The following is a 15,799-nucleotide window of genomic DNA, read 5'->3' on the forward strand; positions in this document are numbered from 1 at the left end:
TCATTTCCAGTCACTCTGTTCCTCAAACAAATAGACATTTTATTTTAAAAATTCAAGTGGAGGATACAAAGTAAAGGAAAATACAATGTATAGGAAACAATGAATTACAAAGAGTAATTACTTGGCATAAAATATGGAAGATATTTTATGTTCATATTTACAATTTTAAACATTTAAAGTGTTTTTTAACAATTTAAACACAATTTTTGCAAAACATGCAGAAGCAGAAAGCATAACAAAAAGAATGCCATATGGGGAATGTAACTGCAGCAAAGATTCTTGCATTTTTGGGGAAGCAGTATGCAATTTGAAGATAGTGAAAATGTAATCTACTGAATATTCACAGAATGTAATATGAAATAAAGGGGACAGTCTACAGAATGGATGAATCCTGAAAATGATTAATTTTAAAAGCACACAAAACAGACAGAAGATTAACAACTGGTGAGTCTAATTAAAATTCTGGTAAACTAAAATTTAATCATACTAGTAATTCAACTAAAAGAAAACAGTCTAAGCATGTCTATTAAATCATAATATTTATCCAATTTAAGATGTATCCTTTTTTTAATCCAAAAGGCAATACTTCGCTAAATGTTATCGCTAAGATTGAAATGTTAAGTACAAATATATGCAGGCTGAAAATGTAAGTGTAGAAGCAGGCATAGTACATTATTAGCTAAAACAAAAGAACAGCACCCAGGATAAAGATGCATTTGCAATCAACAAATTAAAGTACATTTAAGTACTTAGGAAACAAAAAGCAGCTATTTACATATGAGTGGCCAGAATTAAAGGGAGATATGGAAAAATATGCAATTATGTAAGAAGTTTTTTAAAAGATTTATTTATTATTTAATTTTTAAAAAACATTTATTTATTTCCCATTGGAAAGTTAGATATATACAGAGGAGAGACAGAGAGGGACAATTTTTGTCTGCTGATTCACTCCCTAAGCAGCCACAACAGCCAGAGCTGAGCCGATCTGAAGCCAGGAGCCCGGACCCTAGACCCTCTTTTGGGTCTCCCCCGTGGGTGCAGGAACCTAAGGTGTTGGGCCGTCCTCGACTGCTTTCCCAGACCACAAGCAGGGAGCTGGATGGGAAGCAGGAAGGCCAGGATTAGTACCGGTGCCCATATGGGATCCAACCATGTGCAAGGTGAGGACACTAGCTGCTAGGCTACCATGCAGGGCCCAAGATTTACTTATTTTTGTTGGATAGGAAGGTTTACAGAGAGAAGGAGATACAGATAAAAAAAAAACTTCCGTCTGTTGGTTCAGTACCCAAGTGGCCCAAAAAGCCAGAACTGAGCTGATCCGAAGCCAAGAGCTCTTAGAACTCTGTATATTTACTTGCATGACATAGACTTTCTTCCTCAAGAGGCCAGCATAATCCTGAAACTGAAATCAAATAAAATTATAAACTTACATCCCTTATAAGTAGATTTACAAACCTTAATTAAAAATAAACAGATAGGCCCCGGCTGTGTGGCCTAGCGGCTGGAGTCCGCTAGCCTTGAACACGCCAGAATCCTATACGGGCGCCGGTTCTAATCCCAGCAACTCCACTTCCAGCTGCCTGCTTGTGGCCTGGGAAGGCAGTCGAGGACGGCCCAAAGCCTTGGGACCCTGCACCCGTGTGGGAGACCCGGAAGAGGCTCCTGGTTCCCGGCTTCAGATTGGCGTAACACTGGCCGTTGTGCTCACTTGGGGAGTTAATCATTGGACAGAGAATCTTCCTCTCTGTCTCTCCTCCTCTCTGTATATCTGACTGTAATAAAAATAAATAAATCTTTAAAAATAATAAAAAATTTAAAAAACAGATAAAAGCTAGAAACATAAAAGAAATTGCCTATTACAAATAAATGGGTTCATCGTAGGGAGAAAATATTTAAACAATGAAATAAAAGCAAACAATTTATTGTTATATTAATAAAATGCAGGAGAAAAACAAAAACAACATAAATGCAATCCTAGTAATAAAAATGATTAAGTAAATTTTGCATTCATGATACATTTAAAAACTCTAAATTATTAACATAAAGGCTATCAGAGCAAGTATTCCTGTAGGTCATTGCTATGAACTGATTGTGTCCCCAAAAATCTATGTGTTGGGAAGTTACTTCAGAATCTAATGCTAGGTGTGTTCATCATGTTGTTCATGGCGGGTACACAAGGACAAGGGGACTGTATGCATGGATTGATGCTGTTGTTAAAGGATTTGAAGAAGAATAGCTATCCTTCTACGTTTGCCACCTGAGGAGAGTGCTCCTCTCTCCCAGGACACACAGTGACAAGGCTCCACTACGGAAGCAGAAGCAGACAGAATACTCCTTACCAAACACGGATTCAGAAGTCCCTTGAGTGTGGGCTTCCCAGCATCCAGGACTGTGAGAAAATTCATGTCTATTTTAATACAGTTTTCATCCTCGGTCATTCTGGTGTAGCAGTAAGAATATCAACGACAACAACAACAAAGGACTGAGACAAAATTTGGTGTCAAGAGTATAGCTTCACTACAAATATTGTTTAAAATATGGACACATTTATGGACCAGGTAATGGGAAGCTGTTGCTCTGGTATCTAAGTGAATGCTGGAGAAAGTATGTGTTATCACAGGAAGAAGGGCATTGTGACCCTAGCAGGTCAAGGAGCACAGGATTACGACTGACAGGATGATATTTGTATGAGAACAACTGAATGGACATCTTTTGTATAATTGATTGGATGTCATTTGTAGGAGAATAATTGAGTGAGTACCATTCATATAACTGAATGGATATCATTTGTATGAGAACAGCTGAGTGGATGGCATGTGAATGAGAACCCTTAGTGGGACATACAAAAGAGTTCCAAACAAGGGTATAGAAACAATTGATGAGTTCCATAGATAAGCTCAATACCTCCTCCCTTATCCTATATGACCCTCGGTCTGTGAAGTCTGATGCCACCTACAAACTTTGGCTATTGACCATCAGTCAGAGTCCAGCACGTTACTATAGGCTCCATGCACCAATTCCATCGCTGAGGACAACAACAGTCACTTATGTACAATTCTGATGAGGGCTTAGAAGAAAAGAAAAACCGTACAGGAAAGTCTTTCTTGGAGATTACTTAAGTGATTATGAATAAGATGTTGATAGAAGGGTAGACACTAAAGACCATTCTGGTAAGACCTGAGAGAGAAATAAGGGCCAAGGCATTGGAAACTGGAGGGGAAAAGTCATCTGTTCTCCAAATGGTAAAGGCATGGCTCCATGGAATTAGTGTCCTAACACACTGCATTAAGAGGAATTTAAGAGCAATGAGTTTGGATATTTGGAAGAAAACATCTGTAAGAACCAAAGCTTCAGGACCACTGGCTTCTCTTAAAACACAGTAAAATATGAGAAGAAAATTTTTGGAAAGAATATAAAATACAACTGAAGAAGAATATAAAGATTTTGAACATTTCATCCTGGCCATGTGAAGAAAAAATACATATATAGCACACACAGGAAAAAAAATCAGGGAAACACTGGTTAACATTAACATCAATGGAAAGAAATCAGGTATAATTCATTAAGACAATGGCAGAATGATGCAAATGACATTTAAGGTATCTTGAGAGACTATTATGAATCTTTCAGGGTTTAGAATGTTGGGGTTTTGAGATAAGAGTTTTTAAGATGAGGTGTCATGCTACCCACAGGACATTTGATATCACTATTCAGAACTTCTTAAATGTTCACTCTCAGGGTCTGTATCATGGTATAGTAGATTAAATCTCTGCCTGCAGTATCAGCAACCCATATGGCTGACAGTTCAAGTCCTGGCTGCTCCACTTAGAGTCCTTGCTGATGTGTTTGGAAAAGCATCAAAAGATGGGTTGTGCCCCTGCACCCATGTGGGAAAGCCAGTTGTGGCTCCTGGCTCCTGGCTTTGAATTGGTCCAGCTCTGACCACTGCAACCATTTGGGGAGTGAAGCAGTGGATGGAAGATCTCACCTTCCCTCTCTGTAACTCTGCTATTCAAATGAATTCTTTAAAGACAAAACTCCACTCCCTGCATTTGGTCTAGGGGCATAAGCCATAAGCTTTGGCAGCAATCCAACTAGTGATAATTCTGCGGATGCAAAGAACACACAAGCTATGGAGACACGGCTATCTCTACCAGTATTTTGTTTTTATATTTGTACAAAGTGAATGAACTTCATGCCTTTTCACAACACAGATTTAGGAATGCAGCAATACTTCCCACCCTGTCCTCCTGCCTGCTTGCATTCTCCATGCACTTTCTTCCTTCTTTCTTTGTTTTTTCTAATTTTTACAAGGGCTTGTTTTACACAAAATCAGGTAAACATATCAACATAAACTAGGAAAAAAAAAGAGACCTGCTATTCCTCAAGAGTACAAAGACTATAATCAAATTCAAAGATATCAATTGAATTCATATAGATTTCATTTTTTTTTACTCTATCAGTTATCACAGATCAGAGAAAACATATGTGTTTGACTTTTTTGGAACTGGCTTATTTCACTATATATAATGCTATTCAAAACAGTATAAAGGAAATTAATCCTTCCAAACTTTTTCTGTGAAACCATTATCACCTTAATACCAAAGCCAGATAGAGAGGCAACAGAAAAGGAGAAGTGCAGACCGACATCCTTAATGAACACAGACACAAAGATTTTCAACAAAATGCTAGCCAACAGATCCCACAGCACATCAGAAGATCACTCACCTGAACCATGTGGGATTTATCCCTGGCATGCAGGAATGATTAGCATTCACAAATGAATAAATGTGACTCACCACATCAACAAACTGAAAAATAAAACATGAAGTTTCTAACCCAGTCATTTTAAGTGGCACCTTCTGACATAGAATTCTCTTTTTATTTCTTCTGCCTTAAATTTATGTTCTTCTCACACGTGAAATACATTCATTCTGTCCCAGTAACTCTGAAGGCCTTGTTCCAACATCAACACCAAAACTGTAATCCAGTCTCATTCCAGTCAAATACACTTGAAATACAAGCCACAATTCCTCCTAAAATGCATTTCATTCTGGTTATGAGCCTGTGAAACTACACATGATTTGCTTTCAAACATTATAGTACCCTAAAGGAAGACATAGGTAGAAAGGAGCAAACACACATTTCAAATAGATCCCAAAACATGGCAATACTCCGTATTAAGATTTGACTCCAGAAAGCATCGAGCTGTTCTGCAACAGTGGTTGTTAAATCTTTTCTGTAAAAAGGCCAAATAGAAATATTTTAGAATTTGGTGGACAGAGGGTTTTTGTTGGAATCCCTCAGCTGTATAACTGTAGAAGATGATCACCAACAACACATAAGCAATAAGAAGAGAGCAGTGCCTATCAAGTGTGTTCATAAAAACTGGTGGCAAATGTGTTGAAATATTTTTTCCTGATAATGAACTTACCAACTTCTTTTGGTCATTTTAACAATTTTCATCTTATATATATATATATATATATATATATTAAATATTTTTTAAAATTTGCACACAATTCAGATAATTACAAATAAGCTATTGAAATGTAAATGGTTTAAAGATTTTTGTTTCTGATATCTTTAAATTATCTTTTTTAGCCTACTGGTCTTGAGGTATAAAATTATTATTATATTCAATTTCTCAATAGTAAATTTTCAAAGAAAATTTGCAGTCTGGGTTGGTATATTTTAGAGCAATTTCTTACAGAAAGCAAGTAGTTGGGTATTCTTTCTGAAATTGTATGGCATTTCTAACATTTTTTTGATTTATCTATATTCTTCCATTTTTAATATATAGTTTTATGCCTTTGTATGTATTTTCTTGAAATTGTTATTTAACTTTCAGGTAGGATTCATTGATTCAAAACTTAGCATTTTACTCCCATAGTTTCCAGACATTTAGACATTTTCTTTACGTCATCAAATTTAGGTTTTCTTCAGTTCTTTCATGATCTTTAACCAGCTAGCTGATGGGGCTTCTCATTACTTCTTCCTTCTCATCTCATCTTTTCTCTTTCGTTTCTGTTGATCTCTGTACCGAACTGCGTTTATCTGCCTAGATGTATTTTCCAGTTTGCCAGTTCTCTCTGAAGTCCTATTGAGTTGCCTATTAAGATAATCTTCTGATTTTGAAAGTGTTAATAATAAAGCTTTTCATTCCCATCATCTTCTTGCAGGCTATTTAAAAATCTTTCCATCATTTTAATTTATATTTTATAGACACAATATAATCATGTAAACCATTTAAGACTTCTTGTGTATGAATATTACAGGAGTATCCTGGGAGTAAAACTTTGTTGTTGCTGTTGTGGTTGCCACTTGTGGCTGCTCCTTGTGAAATCAACCACTTGTGAAATAAGCACTCCATCATACACATCAAACTGTATTTTCTTAATTCTAGAAGTAATAGACACACATGTTACACTCTGAGTCCATAAAATTAATTGCTAGATAAACAAAGATATAGACATATTTCTCTTTTATATTTTCTATGATACAGCTTTATAGGTATAAAAATTTCCCTGTCTGCCTCCCTTTCCTCCGTTCCCATTTCCTAGCCACTACTCTCTCCCCACCCTGACTACGTTTTTCCATATTATTACAATAGCACAGTCCTTCAGCAATAGGCACAAGTCCAGCACTCTGCTATTTAAATGTATCATTGCTTTTGTAGGCATAAACAATGGAAGAAATTCTAATATCATATTGTCACCAAATATTTAATAGCTTCATTGGGAGTCCTTTTATTCAGGAATAGAGATGAATTGTATCTTCACGTTATGCTAGTCTCCATTATACAGTTCATCTATGAGAATATTTGCATATACATGTTTGCTTACCTATTTTATTTTTTGCATGAACGTTGCCTTATATAAGAGAATATATACTATTTGTCTTTTGGGGATTGACATTTCACTGAGCATACTTATAAATATGTTTAAACATTGCTGTAAGTCCAAAGATGACCTCTGATAAATATGTTAAAACTTTTTAATATTTTATCAATTTTAAGGAGGGACACCATACTTTTAATTTATACTATATTCAAAGGCTGAATGCTGCACCAAATAAAGAGCTCAGCAAGGGTCTGACCTTGTGGCAGAGTGGGTCAAAGCTGTTGTCTATGCTGCCAGAATCCCGTACGGGCACCGGTTCTGTCCTGGCTGCTCTGTTCTGGAGACCTGGGAAAAGCAGAGAAAGATCAGACAAGTGTTTGGGTCCCTGTCACTCAAGTGGGAGACCTGGCAGAATCTCCTGGCTTGGGCTTGGTTCAGTTCTGAGTACTACAATCATTTTGCAGATTGAACCAATGGGTGGGAGATTTGCTTTGCCTCTGTAATTTCCAGTCTCAAATAAATAAATAGATAAATAGATAAATAGATACATAATTTATTATAAAAGAATTCAGCAGAAGTTCAAAATGAAAGATGTTAAAATTCACTCAGTGAAATAAAGTTTTAAATAGTTACAAAATCATTAAAAGTACAGCAATATTTAGTTATCAATTTGACTAATTTACTTCAACTGTATTTTATCATCTTAGCCCTTGCATTCTTTTCTATCTTCAGTGCTTTATGTGTAGCTCTGAAAGTAGGTACTTTCTTGACTGTGTTGTTGCAAGCCAATTTATTTCTGCTTTATCTCAAACTTTCTTTAAATTCATTTCCTTCTGCCTGAAGTACGTATTTCAGAGACTCTCATACATATTCTAGTCAAGTGAACATGTACTTTTTGAGTATGTTTTTGAAACTATGACTTTATTTTGCCACTGGTAATACAGCTTTATTCGTGGTTTATTGATCTTTCTCTTCTGCCATTTCAGAAAGTGGTTTCTTGCAAAGAGCTGGTGTCTTTGCACTTAGCTCCAAAGTGGAAATGATTCAACTCTCATTGGATCCCTGCTTTGGTACCACTTGGCAGCCCTAAACTGCCACATGTGTCTTCGCAAGCAAACATTTCTTCTTTCCTTGGATTCCTCTCGTGCCTTAGTGTATTCGTGTTCTCAATGTCTCCCTTCCAAAGCTACCAACCACCCTTGTCAAGTGTAAGCTCCAGCGTCCTAGCTTCGTTCCCTCATAATCTCCTCAAATCTGTACTTTTACAACTTCAAAAATTGAAGTAAAAAATGAGTTAAGACTTTCCGTTTCCATTTAGGAGATAATCATTGAAATCAAGGAGAATCTGAAAGATTTAGGAGATACTGATGTATCCATCAAATATTCGCATCTGAGGCAGAGGAAAGAAAGAGCTGGCGCCGTGGCAGTGAGTGACATGAAGGGAAATAGAGGGCTGCAGGTGACCAGTTGGAAGAGCGAGCAAAGATGAACGGAGAATTGAGGAGAAATTGTGAGGAATTTTAGAGAAAGCATTCTCTATTTTCACCAGCTCCTCCTTTGGTTAGGTCACATGAAGTGACCTAAGTGGGAGGCTGGGAGGGAATCACAGGCTGGGACTGCAGGAAAAGGACTGGCGCTCCTGCTCCTAAGGTTGCCGCAGAATAATTTACAAGCAACCTGCAGGGTAGCCCATAGACCTTCTCTGGAGTTTACAAAGTCCAGTGGCGTCCACTAGCACCACGTGCTTCCTAGGCTGTGCCATGAGCTGGAACACTGCAAAAGGGTTTTTAAATGATGGCCTTATTGTTTTCAGGCTGAGTCAGCTTCTGCACTGAAATGTTGGGAGAGAAAAGATGAGAAAAAGTTAAGAGGAGAGAGGAGGTATACAGGTGCTACATGAAGAAAGAAACAGCCTCAAGGGCCTGGTTGACTTTTGGTCCAATGCCATACTCCACACAAGATGCATACATACACGTGGTTATCAGAACCTGCTAAGCAAAGCATGGATAAAATAACCATTTCCAATCGCAATTACCTGCCATTCTCTGTAGTCTAGATGAGCAGATGATGGATCCAGTAATAAAAACATGGGTGTGGGGCGAATGGATTGATAAAGATTAATTCATCCTTCGGAATCTGTAAGCGATTCCTTTGTAACTGAATAGCGCTGCAATAGGATTTGAATACAATTTCTATTTATCATACTCAGTGCTGTTCCTGCTGTCTTCTGAAAGTAAATCAAGAAAAGCAGATTAAGAGATATGTTCCTGGGCCCAGGGCCATGGCCTAGCGGCTAAAGTCCTTGCCTTGAATGCCCCGGGATCCCTTATGGACACCGGTTCTAATCCCTGCAACTCCACTTCCCATCCAGCTCCCTGCTTGTGGCCTGGGAAAGCAGTTGAGGACGGCCCAAAGCTTTGGGACCCTGCACCCACATGGGAGACCCGGAAGAGGTTCCAGGTTCCTGGCTCCGGATCGGCGCAGAACCAGTCGTTGTGGTCACTTGGGGAGTGAATCATCAGACAGAAGATCTTCCTCTCTGTCTCTCCTCCTATCTGTGTATCTGACTTTGTAATAAAAATAAATAAATCTTAAAAAAGAAGAGGTATGTTCCCTTGAAAAAAGGTGGGCAAGTTTGTGTGTTGGGGGAAGAGGGCTTGTGTCTCTTCCAACACTTACTCATCTTTTCTTTTTATTATCTTTTAATGGACAAAAACAGTACTTCCTTTCATGAGAGGCACAGCTTCTGTCGCTGCATTTCTTTGGTACAAATTCGAACTCTGTGCCTGCTGGTTTCCCGCCTCAGATTGATTTCTTGATTTCCTCTTATGGGAAATGCAAGAATTTAATTAGGCAATGCAAGTGTTTGGAGCAGTTTCTAGCACATCAAAACCATCCTTAAAAGTATGCTCTAACGGGCCTGATGTGGTGGCCTGGCAGTCAAAGTCCTCGTCTTGAACGTGCCTAAGATCCCATATGGGTGCTGGTTCTAATCCCGGCAGCTTCACTTCCCATCCAGCTCCCTGCCTGTAGCCTGGGAAAGAAGTCAAGGACGAACCAAAACCTTGGGACCCTGCACCCATGTGGGAGACCTGGAGGAAGTTCCTGGCTCCTGGCTTTGGATTGGCGCAGCACCAGCCGTTTTGGTCACCTGGGGAGTGAATCATAGGATGAAAGATCTTTCTCCCTATCTCTCCTCCTCTCTATATATCTGACTTTCCAAAACAAAAAAAATCAAAAAATATGCTCTAATGATCGTATTCCCACTAAGGTTTGTTTCAAGGCCAAAGTTCTTATGGTGCCCAACACAAATCCTTCATGTAGCTTTTACTACCTCCCATGATGGTGCAGACCCTGGGATTATTACAGCTCACGTGGGGAGGAGACAGGCAGCCTATTATTTCTTCTGCCAGGCAATTCAGGCAGGCTGGCAGTGGGGCACCGATGTAATTTTCCAGGGTGAAATACTGATCATTATGCAGGTTCTCCATGTAGATCTGTAGCTACTAAAGGGTTAGTAGTGATACTCAGCCCACTGGCAGAGGACTCTCCATAATCCAGGGTCCAGCTGCCCATCAGCAGGTGTGCAAGAACAGGACTTTGCCATCCTGCTCTCAAAGTTTGTCCTTTACTAATCAGCAACTTGTATAACAAAGTTTGTCCCTTTCTACTCAGCAGGCCACTACATAGGAGAAGTATCCCCTCTGTTTCCCAGATCAACTCTCCATACCTTTCCCTTCTGGAAGAATTCATCCTCATCCTTTTTCTAGACTGATGATGAAACCAGTGAGATTCTGTTAGTTCCCCTGCAGGCTCAATGGGGAGCACAGACCTCAGCAACCCAGAGTACACTCTTCAGATATTATAGTGTATGTATCTTCAGTCTGCCACAGAAAAATACACATGAGTACACTTCTTATCAATCTTAACATAGAAAAGGGTGACAAAATCAACTCAATGTTATGTTACACCTGGACATTTAGTAAAAGTTATTGGAAACATCTGCCCCAAATTTTGTTCGGGTGTGGCTGGATGGGTGGAATACAAAGATGTGGGGAGCGTATAACAGCCTTGCCGGATGTGGAGCCCAGCTGAGAAGTCTCTAAACACAGCAGGCGTGCTTAGGACAACAGCATGCAGATCTAGCACAGTCCAGGAAGGCCTCTGTGAGCCATGTTACTTACACAAATCATGCATCTGCACCTCCCTTGTTGCGCTTTATTTCCCAAACTGACTCTTTCCAATGGATCTGTGGGCAACAGGCTGGACTCAGGCCTGAATGGTTTCTTCCCTTCTTGGCATTTGGCTCCAAAGTGGCCATTAATGGAAACAGAAGCAAGAGAGAACAAAACCCCAGGACAAAATAGACAGCTGTCTGCTTTTTAATACAAGAGCTCTTAGCTAACTACAGCCAATCGAGTTATTAGAAACCCAGATCAGCATGCAGATGTCAGAGGAGGGAATACAAAGAGATCCCTGCCAGATTTTTATTTGCATCGGAACAGGAACATAATCTCCATCTGTTAAATGCTTCCCCCAGCCCCTTTATTTCCAGGGTTTTGTGGTCATTTGTGGGAAAGCCTGCTTTTGATTAGACAGGATCATGCACAACCTCTTGGATCCCTCCTGCTAACACCTTCCAAGGATTTGCCAAAAGACAGTTCTTGAAAAGGAGCCGCAGCCAAAGACCGTGAAGGCTTGGTTGCTATGGTGAAGCAGTCTTTCTGTTCTGCACCAGATGTGAAGGAAAAATAAGAGGAACTTTAAGAAGATGTAGTTTAAATAGAACTGGATTAATTCCAAATAGTCTAATGTTTGCCTAAGAGTGTCCCTAATCAGATCTAAAACAATCAACACCTGTAAGCGTCCCTTTTAACTACTGGCTTCCGCTAATTATAATCTGAAGTGTGAGGACATTTGTTTTATTTCTTGCATCAAACCACCAATCTTTCCTAAACAAAAAGCATCACCCTTAAAACAGTTTACGAACTACTCAAGTGAATCCGCAGAGACTGTCTCCAGAGACAGTACCTCCTTTAGGAGCATAATTTGGGGGTTGGCAATAGCTCAATGCGAATAAAAATTCCCTGTTCATCTCAAGTCAGTTGCTTAACTCTCTTTCGCCTCAAAAGTGAGGCTTTTAGCAGGTTGTAAGGCCTAAACGAGATCATGCAGAAGTAATACCTGTGACAGAGCCTGGCACATGTGGAGGATGAATGTAGTGATAGTTGATATCTTCAAGTTCTTACTCAATTCTAGTAGGTACATGATGATCAACAGGCAGTATGATCATATGTAACAAGTATATGGCTCACTTTGAAGATGTATATCCTTATGTATTCGTATGTATTCAAGGTGAAGATATTTTCATACGCATATTCAAAGTGAATATATTCTTATATATTCATATATGTATATATGAAGTGAATGCCTAAGAGTGTGGAATGAGACGGGGCAGTGGACAGCATAGCCAGGTGCACAAGGAGGATATGGCAGTCCATCGGAACCTGCAGAGGACACCTGGTGCTGTAACAGAGGAGGGGCACAGAACAAAATGATCAACTAGTCCAGCCAAGTTTTGGCAGTGAAAATCTGGGCAAATGGAGACTCTAAGGTGGACTCTGTCAGCCAGTGGATTCTGGAGAGATTTTATTGTGCTTGGAATGGTAAGATCAGTAGCAATTCAGAACTGTTGAACTATCAAAACCACTTGAGCAGTGCCCTCGGAGCATGCCCCACATCAGGGACCCTGGGATGTTCAGGAGGCTGGGTGTGGCTTCTCCCTTTCTTTCCCTCCCCACCGCGCCAGATACAGGAAGGAAAAAGAGAATATAGAAACAATGGTCTTACCCACTTTCCTTTAGCCCTTGACTCTTCACATGCTAATCAACTATGTAAAAATCATCAAAAATAAAATTTTAAAAATGCAAAAAAAGGTATTAAAGCACCTGCTACAACATGAAGACATCATATCAGGTAAAATGCATGGACATAAGACTCATGCGAAAGACATGGATGATGATGGCTGAAAGGACTGGGGTAAGGGGAAATTTGGAATTATTATTTAATGTGCACAAGCTCAGGGCCAGTGCCATGGGCCAACAACCTTATCCTCCACCTTCAAGTGCCAGTATCACATATGAGTGTGGGTTATTCTCCTGGCTTCTGTACTTCCCATCCAGCTCCCTGTTTGTGGACAGGAAAATAACAGCAGGTTGTTCCAGTCCATGGGACCCTGCACCCACATGGGAGATCCAGAAGAGGCTCCTGGCTCCTAGTTATGGATTAATTTAGTCTTTGCAGCCATTTAAAGAGTGAACCAGTGGATGGAATCTCTGGATTGCCATAGGGAGCTATTAGAGGGAACAGAGTTTTGGGGTGGCCAGAAGTCATTAATTCACTTTGCAGAATGGAAAGAAAGAAGCCAAAGCAAGCTTAGGTCCAGGTGGCATTGATGGTAATGGCTAGCAGCAAGAGTTTTCAGGGTTAAAGTTACTTCAGCAGGAGTAGAGATAGAATTAGGAATCAGATAATGGATGAAGCACCAAAGTGCAAGAAGCCAACTCCTGATTAGGCTTAGACAAGAGGTCGGCTTTGTTCAAGAAGTTGTGCTCAGGAAATAACTGGATAGACAGAAAATATGGTAGAAATAAAGGCTGGATCAAAAATTGTGGATTCATTTTTTTTTTTTTTTACACAGATACTCGACATTCAGCAATGAATTGCCCTCAGAACTGTCAGGTTGTAGGTTAGAATATTCCTCGCTCTCTCGGTGATTGACTCAGACACTTAGAGCTATGATGTCTCTGCCCAGAGAACTCCAGTTCAAGTGGCTAAGTGGGTACAGGAAGGCAGAACTGGAACACGCCGTTCAGCCAAACCACATGGCATTAGAAATTCAACCTGAATCAGAACTGAGCTTTTCAGAAAGTACCCCATTGGATTATAGTTCACACTACTTATTTAGACTTTGCAATGTAGTGACTTGGATGTAGCCATGTCTTTTGACCTACCCTGAAAAACTGTCAAAGTCTTAAATCTGTTTAAAAACTTATATTGAGTGAAGGTATCTCCGAAACTATTCAATTTCTGTGCTATAAAAACAAGTGTTTAATACTTTACTATGAAATATGTCATCCTAAGTTATAATTGTAAATTTAAATAACATATTTTATTTTTTCCTGATAAACCCAGTGTACACTTAGTTAAGATACAAAAATAAAAATATAAGATATATATATATAACCTTAATGTTGTCATCTTAAAATTTGTTCATTTATTCATTTTTGTCATTTAGTTCGCCTGTTTAATTACTGATCTGTTGATGTTTCATTTCACCTCTTAACATTTCAAATTCTGCATGTCATATGCACACAAAACAAACCTATGTTTTTGTCTGAAAGTGGGATACATTCCTTATCTATGAGATTAATGTGTCCTTGCTTTAATAAACTACTTTATAACCATCACCATAATCTTATTTGATTGGGTGCATTTTGGGGATAGAAAAACAGTTATAATTCTCTGATTATATTTGGCAGAACATGACATGTTTCCTCCCTCTCCGTGTCATGCCACACCAAGAAAAAAAAGTAATTTGGATTAGATTTCCAAAATAATGTAAGGGTTTGAGAATAATTCAGAAGTGCTCCCAGACTGAGCGTAAACTGTACCCAGCTCTGGGACTCACATATCCTGGTTTGCCTGGTAAGCCAGTGATGGGGGGAAGGCTCCCACCATCTGCTTGAGGGACTTGTAGTGCATGTGGGAAATGAACCTATGTGGAGTTCACAGAAAATGCACAGCATACCACCTAAGCCAGTTAATGCTAAGAGCTACTGTCAGGCTTCCAGCGTACAGCAGCCACATTCCCAACACTGTACAAAGCCTATCACGAACGCTGTGAATAGCAACATCCTAGGCACACGGGGCCACTCTTGGGTTGTACTTACCTAAAGGAAAGGTGAAAAATGACAATGTCTAAGAGAAAATGCCTTTTATAGGACATGATGGGTTAAGGTATGAAAGAGAATGGAACTGCCTGTGAGCTTTCAGTGACGGCTGTGGACATCCATCTGTGTCTTCATCTGCGGCTGGAGGAATGGTGCTGAGGTCATCGAGGGACATTTGATTTTTGCTGAATGTGTGGCAGCACATATACCAAAGTTGGAGCTGCACAGAGACAATTAGTATGGCCCCTGGGCAAGGAGAACACTCAAATTTGTGAAGAAAATTCCTTTTTAAGATGTGTGCTGCACTTTGACTTTCTCAGGATAGTTCCTCATCATATATGCTGTGACTGTAGTCTTGGCTGAGATATTTTTATTTCTAGCATAATATTGTATTAGAAGAGCAAGCTTTGTAAAACTTTCAAGAACAAGAAAAGCACCCTTTGAATGGCCTGAAGGGAAAACATTGAATCTCTTTATCAGATAACTCAAAGGCTTTTTAGAGACTGGCAAGATGACAGAGGCACCCAAGGTGGTGAAGGACAGTGCAGTGCAAGGGGTTCCTACTAAACCGAGACGGGCATTTTGCTCCTGCAAAACCCATACCTTCTTTCCCCAGATAATTTGTTTCTCTGGTTTCCTGAGGCAGGAAATGGTATTGCCATCTCTTCACAGAGGGAGGGCCGAGGATAAGTTAACCAGGGTCGCCCTGTGAAGTTCTTGCAGAGTCAAGAATGAAGGCAAGATCTTGGAGGAGAAAGTTCCTGCTCCCATACCATGTTGTAGGAACTGCAGCTTTGCTCTGAGGGTACACAGGATAGGGAGCCCGGAGAAACAAGGCGGTCGACCAATGAATCATTCTGGCACAAGCATGACTAGCTGACTGATTAAGAGCACAACTGGGGAGTGCTTTGTTGGGATTTACTTCTTCACATGTCTATTTTATTAACATACGAAGAGAAGGTTTCATGAATTTTATAGATGTGATTGTAGAAATAGAATGGTATT

At 39.6% G+C, this 15,799-nt stretch overlaps 1 pseudogene; it reads left to right on the plus strand.

Annotated features, from left to right (window-relative positions):
• The first annotated feature begins 14,985 nt into the window (after positions 1-14,985).
• LOC118759592 (U6 spliceosomal RNA) lies at positions 14,986-15,085 on the plus strand (annotated as a pseudogene).
• The last annotated feature ends 714 nt before the right edge of the window (positions 15,086-15,799 follow it).

This window comes from Ochotona princeps, chromosome 4 (assembly GCF_030435755.1).
Source record: "Ochotona princeps isolate mOchPri1 chromosome 4, mOchPri1.hap1, whole genome shotgun sequence".
NCBI lineage: Eukaryota > Metazoa > Chordata > Mammalia > Lagomorpha > Ochotonidae > Ochotona > Ochotona princeps.